Raw genomic sequence first — 13,004 nt, forward strand, 5'->3', positions numbered from 1 at the left:
TAGCATGAAAACACTGCCTCCTAATTGATTGTTTCATAACTGTGGGATGTCATTGTGCCCCCACAATTGTGAAACACCTGCATTAATCTTATAATTTCACGAAAATAATATTTTAAAATTCATTAAAGCATAACAAAGCTTGAGTTTCGTTATTTCTAGAGCTTGAAGATATTATTTTGTAAAAAAATGCCCTCCTGGAAAGAACCAAAGTTTTTTCTACATCTGTAAGTAAATAAATAGTTTCAATGTTTTTCGCAAAAACTCAAAAAAAAAACGTTAAAATTTTAAGAAATCGTCATACATTATACAAATGATCACAAGAAAAGCTTTCAAATAAAGGCAGAAGCGAATCATAATGTTAAATTATCGATTTTCTTTGATTTTTTGAACAATGCTCGATCTGTAAAAGTTGTTATTACAAAAATACTCATAATGTTGCCGCACCGTCTTTGATGACCTATGGCACGCTAGTGCTCACAATCCAAAGGTCGTCAGTTCGTATCCCGGGGTGGGTTGAAGCTAGGTGCAAAGAGAGGTTTGGATTGCCTCGTCGTTTCTAGCCCTTTGATAACGATTTTTGAGAAGAAGTCTCTCAATAGAGAACGCCAAGGCCATGCTGTTGAGCGATCAATTTAAAAAAAATGTAGATAATTATGAGAATTTGAACTAAACTTTCTTTGAAATATTACATATTACACTCTGAAGAAACAAAAAAACCAACGAATGGAATGAAAACACACGAATCATCCTCACTAAGAAGAAATGTTTACGAGCTCAAACTTCGCGCGGAATGAAAGCAAAACGACAGGGAAAAGAGCCACAATAGTAACAATAACAACAATAAGCAAAGTAAACTCAAGCTACCAAACGAAGCAAGCTGCTACCCACTTGGCGCTGCAACGAGAAAGAGATGCAAAGAAAACACAGTCTAAAGTACCGTTAGAGATTGGCGTGTGCAAAAAAAATCAAGCTCAAAAGAAAGAAGTTTTCCTCTTCGTGCGATCGTTCATTTCGCTTGCCCCTCCCCCCCTCTTCTAGCGCTCCGCCACCGTTCGTTTTTACTTTGCTCCATTGTTTGAGCCACTTTCGGTGTGCGTGGCCCCATAATAAATTCAATATCGTGGAGGCCTGCTTGGACCGGTTGGATTCCTGTTTTGACCACCACACGTTCATTTGTCCAACTTCGGAACGACATCGGGTGATCGTTCGGCCAGCGGCAGCTTTCACGGAACCGGAATCGGAGGGCCCCCCGAAGTTGGGACAAGTCGAGAGAGAAATTTTTCAATCTGCGTTATGAAATGTGGTGTGTGGTGGTAACAACAATGTGATGTAAACTTTTAATTTCTTTACCAAATCGAACCGGGTCTGCTCTGTTGGCTGGTGGTGGCGTAAGCGCGTGAGCTGCCAGTCCGTACTCGGGAGAAATGGTGTCAAAAGAAAAAGAAATCCGATAAATTATAACGGTTGTGTCACGGGTGCCCAAAGGGGGTTCAGCAATGGGGGGAGATCGGGGTTGACGGCTGTGCGAATGACGTATGGGATTAGGCTGCATGGCGTTCTTGGATTAAACGATTAATTTCAACTTTGATTTTTGAGGTCTATTTATGATTTACAAGATTTTAATTTCACATGATTTTCTTTAGGTTCGCTGGAGAAGCCGTGTCTGACTGGTTACGGTGTTCGCTTTGTAGATGAATGGTTCTGGGTTCGATTCCGAATTGTGATGTTGTTCGTACAGTCCGTGCTCAACCTCAACCCACTTCAACGAATCATGTCTCTGCGATACGACTTTACGCAGTAGGCCTGGCCGCATTAACGTCTGTGATGTTTCAATGCATTCCGATGCAATGGCGCACTGCAAATGTTAATAAATGAAAAGAAGAGTGCTAGGCGTAATCTAACCTAAGGCACTCTCCAGGATCCCTTCGAAAGATTGACTGCGCTAGGGGTTGATTAGATTAGTTTAGATCAGATTAGATAAGGAATTCTCCCTCAATAATCAAGCCAAAACAAAAAAATAACCTTTTGCTATGTACATACAATTGTTGTATGGAAAACTGCCAAGATTGTATGGATGACCCAATGATGAAAAATGACTGTTTTGGCCATCAAGGGAAGTCTTTTTCAGTTATCGGGGAAAATAGCTCTGTTGGAGAAATTAAGGTCGTGGAGGGAGTCTTTCACTTTTAGGGCAATGAATGTCAATGATGGTTCTGAATTCAGGGTCCAGAAATTTGTAAATTGAAATGAAAAAATAATCACTATACAGTTCAGACTCGATTATCCGAAGCCTCACTTATTCGAAGTTTCGATTATCCGGAGGTTTGTGTGGGACTTCGGTTAATCAAATCACGAGCAATTTTTTTTTTTCTTAGGTGGTTGCAAATATTTTTTGAAGTTTATGTCCCTCGACTCTGACCAAAGTCGAGGGGGGGGGGGGGGAGCAAAAAAAGAAAAAAGTATAAAATTTGAAATTACGAGCCATGGTGTCAACATATTAATGAAAAAAGTGTTTTAAAATGCATTATACACCTGTCCAGTTGTTTTGCCATGATTAGTTTCCAAAATATCTAGGTATTGACGACAATTTTATTTTTTGCGAAAAATAAAATTTTTGCGGTGCTGTTCATTGGAATTTCATAAAAATTCAAAACATTTTTAAACAAGCCCAAACATGCTAAATATGATTATCAATGCAGAAAAATGCATTTTAGATTGTTTTCAGTTGATTAGACTTCAATTTTCATGGAAATTTTGAAGTTTTTTGGAAAAATATTTTTTTTTGCCCCCTGATTTTTCAGACCAATTTTGAAGGGAGGGGGACATTATCTTTGAAAAATATTTGCAACGGCCTTACTTTAAACATTAAATTTGAGTTCTGCGACCCCAGTTTAGTCAAATTTGAATGGTGGGTTGTGTATTAAAAAAAAGAAAAATGCATTTTTTCAATATTTTATCCCAGCCATTTTGACCGCCATCTTGGATTTAAAAATTCTAAATCACCTCAGAATAGTTTAGAGGTCATACTAAAGTTCTACAATAAAAAATAAGACAGCGAAATTTTGTTTTTCGTGATTCGATTATCCGAAGTGAAATTTTGCCAAGGCATTCGGATATTCGAGTCTGGACTGTATGTAAAACGCTTCTACAATCAACACAAAGAACACAGTTTTTTTATTGATACACTTTGAATCAAGATTTGAATGTTTTTCTAAAACAAAGATGGCCGCCAAATGGCCGATTGGGATAGATGCCTTTCAGAGCCTTAAGATTCATTAGCTCTACACATTTTTTTTAAATTTAATCGAAAGTTCTCAAATTTAATTCAATAATTTGAGATTCCCTAATCATTTGAAGGCAAAAAAATCTGGGTCTTTCCTTATTTTGCTTTTTTGAGATCAATCTTAGCAGCGATTTTCGTACTAAACCATGTTCGAAAAATCTTGAAATATTTTCTCTTCATGTAACAATATATCCAAACCCTGATCATCTTTCGCCAAAGTGAAGCCAGCAAATCTCGCCAATTAACCCACTTCTTGATCAGTTCCCCGAGAAAAACTACCGCTGCGATAGCAGCTCCAATCCCCAGAATCATCCACGCCGGCAGAAAGTCGTCCATGGTGAGATAAATCTTGCTGGCCATGTCCTCCCTCAACCTGCGCCCAATAAGGATGTCCGCTATGCCTCGCACATTCCGATCTTCCCAAAATCCGTAGATTCCGCCTTCGGCCAGCAGGAGTCGCACGCGGTGAAATTGCTCCAGCAGTGGGTTTCGGTACGAGGTTTGAAACATTTGAAATCCGTCCAGGCTTCGAAAAGCGAGCGGAACGTACCAGGGCAGTTTGCGTTTGTAGTCAAAGACCACAATCGGGGCGAACTTGGCCGTCATTTCGTCCACGTAGATTCCCATGCCCGGGTTGGTGTCCCAGAGGTTTTGGTGACCGTTGATGATGTACTTTCCGATTGTGGGGTGGTGTACAAGCAGCGGGTAACGATCGAGATCGGCGTAGAACTTGATGCCGAACGTTTCCAGGTCGTTTACGGTTTTGACCCGTTGGACGGAAGGTTTGGTGATCATCAGGGAAATGATTCTGGTCTCGAAGGCGCTCGATGCGAAGAACATCAAGATGATAAGCGAATGGAGGATCATCTTCTCCCAGCGACCAGTTTCGTGGAGATTGTGGCGTTCGAAGCCACAAACCACGAGTAGAATAGGGTCGTTTTGAAAGTGGTTCGGAAAGATGTGTTTCATAGCCTGGGCTGTAGTGAGAATTACCAGGAGTAGAAGCCAGACTTGCCAGCTGAATGGAAGCAGCAAAAGTTCTGCAGCGTTCAACGGCCTGTCTCGTGGAACCAGAATTCGGCCAATAGTTGGAGAGGTAGTGAAGACTGTTCTAAAGCCTACCGCCCATTCGGTTGCGTCTATTTTGATGTCAATCCCTCCAAGTTGGATTTCCTGCTGCGACATGCACAGGACGAAGGACTTACCGGGAGAACATCCGTGCTGGTACTGGTCGACATAGGTATTGAGGTACCGTGCCACATCCGCGACCCACAAGGCGTCCGGATCCGTCGAATAGACATAATTTCGGTCCGAGTAGTAGGTGATTTTCCGACCTGCCAACCTACGTTGAACTAGGGTGAAAAGGTGTCCAGGATGAACCAGCTGATTCAGCGGAGTGTAAGTGGCTACATTACTCAGGATTACGGTCATTCTAGTACAGTCGATAAAAGCCACTTTGTTGAACCGCCAGACTTTCCTTAATACCTTCAAGATCAACCCAACAACTCTCGATTTACTTGTATCATCCAAAACCAGAATCTTGGTTGCCTCCTATCACAGCATCATCACTTGACAAAACTCCAGACCGCTCAAAACGAAAAGCATTACTTCCCGGATCAATCACAATCAGCGACGGATTGTCTGGTATCTTACCCAGCTGAAAATCCGTCAGCTGCGAACCATTCAGAACCAGCTTCAGCACGTGGTCCAGGTGGGGTGACCGCAGCAGTTGGCCCAGAATGCTTTCGTCGCCGAAGGGATGCCTCGGGGCCAGATCGTAGAAGACGCACGAGAATGCTCCTGGTTCCACGTTGGCCAGATACTCGATGGTGAAGAGGACATAGTCGAACGCTTCTGGGTGGTAGCAGAAGGATGAGGAAATAAGGACAACTACGAGAAATAAGGACAACATTGTCTGTGTCATGGTCCGAAGTTGATTGATAGAGTTATGATATTTGTGAAAGAGATTGCATTTCTGTTTGATATATTTAAATGCAATGAGACACAAAGGTAATTTCAATATGGATTTCTGTAATATTTCAATTTTTATTACTACATTTACTATCATTTCAAAAGGGCGTAATATTGAAAGTTTGGCTCTTTTAAAATGTTAGTCATGATTATTATTTTTTTTGAAAATATTGTTTTTGAAAAGATCGAAAAATTTTACGAATGTTTCATATTTCAACATTGAAAAGTTGCTGATACATCGGCATTAGAAAATGAAGGGTTGTTTGGGTGAGACTAAGAAAACTTAAATTTTGCTGTTTCCTTAAGCCGCTGTATCTTAGCAACCAGAGGTCCAATCTTCAATGTCTCTTGGATAATTTTATAGCAAATTTTCTGAACCTTAGAATTTTTTTTTTTTTTATATGGCCACTTATGGTCACTATTCGCTATTCTTAAAAATCGAAGAACTGCAAATATTTCGATAAAATCAAACTTTCGGTGGCTATATCTTGAAAACGGATTCCTTTTCCAAAAAATGTGTAAAGTCCTTTTCGATTGCAAATTTAATTTTACATTAATAATCAGGTTAATTTTCTTTTGTGTTAATTTTTTTTTTCCAAAAATCACTATTTAAAAAAAATTATAACTCGGCGGCAGATTTTTTGACAATACTTCTCTATGGCTCAAAAGTTGCGGATTTTGTCCCCTAAAACATAAAAAATCTCGAAAATAAAAAAATATATTTTTGGGACATTGAGTTTTCTAATCTAATCTAATCTAAACTAATTTTTGGGAAATTGAGTTTTTGTGAAAAAAAAGTTAATTAAAAAATCGGCAATTTGTTTTTGTGTACCTTAAAACGGGGTGACTTTGATAGCCGGGGTGACTTTGATAGGTTTGCGATTTTTCCACAAAATGAACAGTTCAATTAAAATAAGTACGGAATGGTTTACAATCATACTGACCGTGGTAGAGAAGTGTTCAAAGTACCTCAAAAAGAACTTTTCATAAAATTTTGAAAAGTTCAAAAAGTTAGTTTACTATAGTTAAGAAAATATTGATGAAAGTAATTATTTTAAACTTCCCAAAGTGTCATAATTTTCTCAATGAACAAGATTTTGAATCGGAAAACGGAATGCATTTTCGAATTCTTTGGACAATTTTCCACTAGGAGAAGGATTAATAAGTTTGTAAATCATAAATAACATGTGTTTGTGAAACGCAATCTCAAAAAATCTCCAGATTTATAGCATAGCATAGCATAGCATAACGGGTCTGCACCACGCTGTAGGGGGTGCCACAATGGTCAATTCAATATTCTTAGACAATTTGATTGCTGCCCGGTACAACCAAGAATATCTAAGAACGTAAATTTCCACACTGTGCTCCAAGGCTACGCCCATACAGTCCCGTGGGGATTTGGGAGGGGATGTTTTTGTTGTTCACTAGTGGCAAAAGTGCAGGGAACCCATGCGACTTTTAAAAGTGAACGGAATATTTTTGGGAGGTTTGGAATGGGGGTTAGGGGAATTTCATCGGGCCGATGAAAATGGTTGAGTGCGTAATGTATTTAATGATTTGAATGTTTGTAAGTGTAAATGTGAGTCTGTAGTGTATTATCTAATAAGCATATAGTTTTGTAATAATGATAAATAATAAATATAATAAACATAGTAAATAAAATAAATATAATAAATATAATAAATACAATCAAGATGATTCCAGGAAGCTGTAAAAAAACAGTTATTTAAAATATAAATGCTCCAGATGGTTTCCATGCTGTTTTAGAAAGTTTCGTTAATTTAAGCAATTTGATCATATATGGTATGAGGAGATGGTATATTACAGGAAAGGAATAGGATAAGGAATAATATGAACATTTAAATAAATCATATAGTGAGTAGACAAATTTACATGTAAACATTTGATTTAAAATAATTCCAGGAAGCTGTAAAAAATGAAAATAATTTTAAAACTAATACTCCAGATGGAAACACAAATAAAACAACAAAGACACAAGAATCCTAAACGCGGCTTCGCACCTTCCACATAATTCGACATGAACACGATCACGTATACAGCACAAAAAGAACGCCACAAAAATCCATCTTCTCGGCGCTGCTGCTCACACGATCATCTCAAAAAATCTCCAGATTTATATGCATTTTCAGTAGAACAAATTTTATACAAAATGTGAAAACTTGTGATTCTTGCTTCGAATTCAGTATAAAATGCAATATAAATCGATAATTTCATAAACAAAACCAGTTTTACCAACTTTCAGACAAAATTCCGACTTTTTAACAATTTTACCCAAAATTTATATGTATTTTGTTAAAAAGCTTATGAACTTAGTTAACTAATCATAAACATTGATTTTTTTTTTCTTAAAAACTGTATCAGCTACTTTAGTGATGGTACATTTAACGTACAAATAAAATTTGAACATCTTAAATATGATTTTAACATGGAAAACTATGACTATCAAAGTCACCCCGGAATATAAACTAAGAATTTTTAACGTAACTATTTTTCTAAACATTATGAAAAAAAACTTTTTTTTTCGAAATAGTGCATGGACTTTGTGTGGCCTACCCCAGTACATGTTTTAAAAATAATAATCTTGAGTAAAACCTTACCTATTGAAAAATATTCCAAAAACAAATTGAAATCCTATCAAAGTCACCCCGGTTTACGGTACCTATTTTTTCCTCAATTGTCCTCAACAATACCTACAACTTTGCCGAGACACCAAATTGATCAAAAAATTCACTCAAAAGCTACAAATGCTTGAATATTTACATACCATTTTTGTATGAACACCTGCCAAATTGTATGGAGACTTGTATGGGTGAACCAATGACGCAAAATAGCTTATTTGGTCATAGGGAAGGCCCCCCACAAAGTTTGAGCCAAATAAAAAAATACAAGTAAAATCCATTTCCGGTTTTGGCAAAGAATTGCTAATGGCCAAACAAAAAAATACGGGTGTAATTATTTCGGCCAAGGAACCCTCAGAAAAAATGTTGAGGCCGATCGGAGAACTTTTTAATAATCAATCTGTTTTCGTGGGGAATTCGTGGGCAAAGTGAAATGGCAGTGAAGGCAAAATTAGAATTTCTATAAAATTCTTCAGATTGGACGAATGCAATTCAGCAATGTTGTTCCGTACCGGTTTGCACAAACCGCAAAAAAACCAGCTCAGCAACACTCATATTTCAAATCGATTCCATAGCCTGCTTCGACATCGGAAATCGGAGAGTAGCCATTCCACGGTCCAGTATCGAAGGTAAATTTACTGCCTACTAAGGGTAAACCACCGAAAGCTCTCACCCCGTCGCTGCCGCGTTCAAAAAGAGGAAAGAAAAAGTAGGCAATGACCATGGCTACCAAACCCGGCGAACCTACCAACCACAAGAGCCATGCCAAAAGCCAGCCAAGTCTCGTTACAGCTCTATAGCTGTACGTACGGCTTGTGGCTGGAGAGTGGCTTCGCTACGACGACGACGACTACCGAATGTGGGTTACTCGGTCAAGGTGATTTATCTCACACAGGCCTCCCCTTTATGTTTTTCGTGCTTGCCGTGCTGTTTTATTTTACTTTGCTTTTTTTTATATTTTGGGTCTTTGGGGGTCTCCCGAGGTTGGGAGGTGAGTTGGGGACGAAAAAGTTAACTTCTCGTGTACCCCGGCAGCTGGCGGGGTAGTTTGGGAAAACTTTTGCCATACTGGGTTGTGTATATTTAAGGCCATAATTCTCTTTCTCCGAGAAGTTTTGGCTTGGAGTGAGTGCTGGTGAAGGCAGCAGCAGCAGCAGTTTCATAACCTGGAACGGCAAGCTGAAATATATTCATGTCCGACAGCTATTACAGTTAGTGCGCTGTGCTACGTCAGGTCTTTTAACGAAAGCTTTCCTCTAGTAAACCTCAACCGAGGCGACTCGCGCAGTAGTCTGTGTGTTTTTGAACTGCTCAGCGATGGCTTCGGACTGCCACAAGAATGATTGGCCAACTTGGATTGCACTTCATTTACACGTAGGCTAGGTACCACGTGTATATGAAGGAATAACTATGCGGACTTGCACAATGTTTTTTTTTTTTTTTTTGTGATGGCTACTTAAAATGTTTCTCATTGTTGGTTTGTATTTATTTAAAGGCGAGTGTAACAAGCTGAAGTCGTAAAAAATCTGTCGGATCTTATTCCAGGCCTTGTCTATGACTTTGATAGAACAAGTTTTTAAATAATACTGTTTTGCACCATAAAAAATGATTTTAAAATTATTGATTTTCAATACGGTCTACTCAACTACTGTCAGTCCACTGAAACACCATGTTAAATTGTTAAATTTTAAAAAGCTCGCAACAAAAATAACGAAATGATAATAATGATGATAAGTAATAGGTGAAATGATTTTCATGGTAGGAACACTACTGATCTAGGAAAATGGCATAAAATATGCTTAAAAAACATAAAAAAGGTGGTCTAGAACTAGGGATGCGGTTATCCGCATATCCGGATATCCGAATATCCGGATAATGATCCGTGCGGATATCCGTTATCCGGATCACCGGATATCCGGATAATTATCCGCACTATCCGTACTATCCGGATATTTTCAACAAAATTTTGTAGTTGTGGAGATTTTTGCACACCATTGTTTGCACAAAAGATTGCAATTTCTGCCCAAAACAGGATTTTTTCAGGAATTTTTATACTCAGCCCTCTCCGATATCAATGAAATTTTGTAGATATGTTATCCTAGGCTAAGCCAGGATACTGTAAAAAAAATCAACGATGGAAGGTTGAAAATTGGTTGGTCATTACCTCTTTTTATCTCTTTTTAAATGAGCATTTGATAGTGTTTGGCATAAAGGTTTCTTTGCTAAATTGAAAAGGTTTAATTTTCTGATTTATATCGTGAAAATTATTCAAAATTATTTGACGGATCGTGCTCTTTAGGTATGTTATCTGAACAGCAAATCTGATCAACTACCCATACGTGCTGGCGTCCCTCAAGGTAGCATTTTGGGTCCAATTTTATACAATATTTTTACTTCTGACTTGCCTGATTTACCCCCAGGATGTCAGAAATCACTTTTTGCTGATGATACAAGCATCTCCGCTAAAGGTAGAAGCATTCGTGTCATCACAAGAAGATTACAAAAAAAGCTTGGATATTTTCAATTCTTATTTGAAAGAATGGAAAATTGCTCCAAATGCTGCAAAGACTCAACTTATTATTTTCCAAGGAATTTAGTTTTTTTTTATTAAATTACTTTCTATTTGCAACGAAAACCATCAAATTTCTTTGAATTTCGATTATTGCGAGCCAAAAAAATTTCTGGGTGTGTACCCGAAGGACATACTCGTGTGTTTTTTTATATATCAGCAAAGGGAGAAGTCCAATATATCGAAGTTGTGCCAGCGTGCATTCTTGTCGTATGTGCATTTTTGTGCAGCTCACAATACGTCAACTTTTGACCTTCATCGATCCCCAAAATCCGATTTCAATCTTGAGATATTCAATAAAAACCTAAAAAACACCGTGGATTTTTGTTACATCTTCTATATATATAAAAAATTTCGACGGTTTTGTTCGAACGCGAATCAGTTCAATACGTAGCGTCGGATCGAGGTGCTTTTTGTTGCGTTGGGTTCGTATAAGCCCAAGGAAGGTTCTTGCGCTAACTAATTGCCACTTTGGCAACTCTGAAACCGATTCCGGAGCATCGGCAAATTGTATGGGAAAATGTACGTAAACTCAAATTTTGATCACAGGAGGCTGAATAAGCAAACAAGCTATACGTCAAGAAACAAAAAAAGACAAGACGAAGTTTGTCGGGTAAGGCTTGTTTCATATAAAAGAAATTTCAATCATGCGTGGTCAATGTAAGTGACCAAAGGGGTTTAACTCATGCACAGTGCTGCCAGACTCATAATAGTAAATGAGCTTACATCAATTGAAAACGAGTTAAATTGAAATGCTGTCAAAGGAAATCAATATTTGGGTTGTTATGTCAATCAATTTAAATTTTTGTACATATTTGGAAAAATTAAATGAATTTAAGCGTCATTTTCAGTGTGGTGCTGTTATTTCAAGCCTTTTCTAAGACCTTAGCTTTATAATTTGTCTAAATCCAGCACCCCCTGCCCCAGCAACTATTTTTTCCTGTATTTTTCTTATTTAGATGAAAAAAAATATCCGGATAGCGGATAATTACGGATAATTATCCGGATATCCGTGGATCCGGATATTATCCGGATTCGGATATCCGGATAAATGATATATCCGGCTGAAACCCGCATCCCTATCTAGAACCCCCTTTCTTTTATAGTGCCAAATATCAGACTTGAGCAATTCTCTACACTGAATTAAAAAAAAAAGTACCAAATTCCTCAATTCTAGGAATTTTGCCTCTTTTCCTTTTTTAGTAATCGGGTTTTTTGGATTACTTAATAAGGAAAGGAGGCAAAATTCCTAAAATTTAGGAATTTGGTACTTTTTTTTTATTTCAGTGTACAAAATCGGCCGATTTCGACCATTTTTATTTTTCCATTTTTTTTATTTGGATCGTAGTATGTACGTAAGTATTCGAAAATCTGTAACTTTTGAAGGAATTATTCGATTGATTTGGTGTCTTCGGCAAAGTTGTAGAATAATTTCAATAAATTTAATTTGTGTATTTTTCACTTTTTACCTCTTCTTAGAGAAAGTTTCCCAGAACCCTATCAAATTTTCCAATTCTTAGGTTTCTTATAGGATTTGATCCGTGTAACAACTTTGTAGAACATTGCTAAGTGCTAGAAATTGATCCCGAAAAGATACAGGTGAATTTTTAGAGCACGTTTTATTTTTTTCCATACTCCAAAAAATATCCTGTATCTTTTCGGGATTTCTAGCGCTTAGCAATGTTCTACAAAGTTGTTCCGCGGATCAAATCCTATAAGAAACTTAAGAATAGGAAAATTTCGATAGGGTTTCGGGAAACTTTCTCTAAGAAGAGGTAAAAAGTGAAAATTTCCCATAGTAATTTTTTATAAGTTTCATACTAACTTCAGGTCAATGGTGGAAGTACTAAACCTACACCAAATGCGCTCAAAATTTCAGGCTATAGCTTCTGGGACCATATTACTTCAAAATTCCGGCCGAAGTGTTCGAAATTAAACACTTTTGTCTTTTTCATATAACCGTGAGCCACGCTATTGTCCATTCCTGATAATATTTTTTCGAAAAGTTCAGAAGATTTTCTACAATTTCGTCTAAGAAACATAGAAGATTGGGCCACTGGTTGCTGGGATTCAGCGGATGAAAGAAAAAGAAACACGAAAATTGATTAGTTTTAAGGGCGTAATATTGAATGTTTGGCCCTTTTGAAATGATAGTCTTGATTCAAAAAATTGCACAGTGGGAAAAATCGGACAAAAACGGACTAAATTGATGCCGGTCAATTAGAGCCTTCATCAAAGGCTTTTGCCTTCCTCACCTTACTGAGGAAAGGCTATAAAATCAATCGAAAAATTAACTTTTTAATTAGACCTCCTAGACCTACCGTCATTTATAAATATCGACTCAAAATCACCAGTGTTTGGCTGTATGTAGACATGTGTACCGAATCAATGTCACTGGAATATCTCGTCACTGACTGAGCCGATTTTGCACGTATTGGCCTCATTCGAATCGTTTTGGGGTCCCATAAGTCCCTATTGAAATTTATACGATTTAGTAAAGCACATCAAAAGTTATGCTTAAAAAACTGCTGCATATGAATTT

General features: G+C 37.6%; 1 protein-coding gene across 1 annotated transcript in view; it reads left to right on the forward strand.

The window, feature by feature from the left end:
• Positions 1-13,004, forward strand: part of LOC120422344 (rhodanese domain-containing protein CG4456-like) — a 95,188-nt gene that overhangs the window by 45,436 nt on the left and 36,748 nt on the right. The window lies entirely within an intron of this gene.

This window comes from Culex pipiens, chromosome 3 (assembly GCF_016801865.2).
Source record: "Culex pipiens pallens isolate TS chromosome 3, TS_CPP_V2, whole genome shotgun sequence".
In the NCBI taxonomy this organism is placed as follows: domain Eukaryota; kingdom Metazoa; phylum Arthropoda; class Insecta; order Diptera; family Culicidae; genus Culex; species Culex pipiens.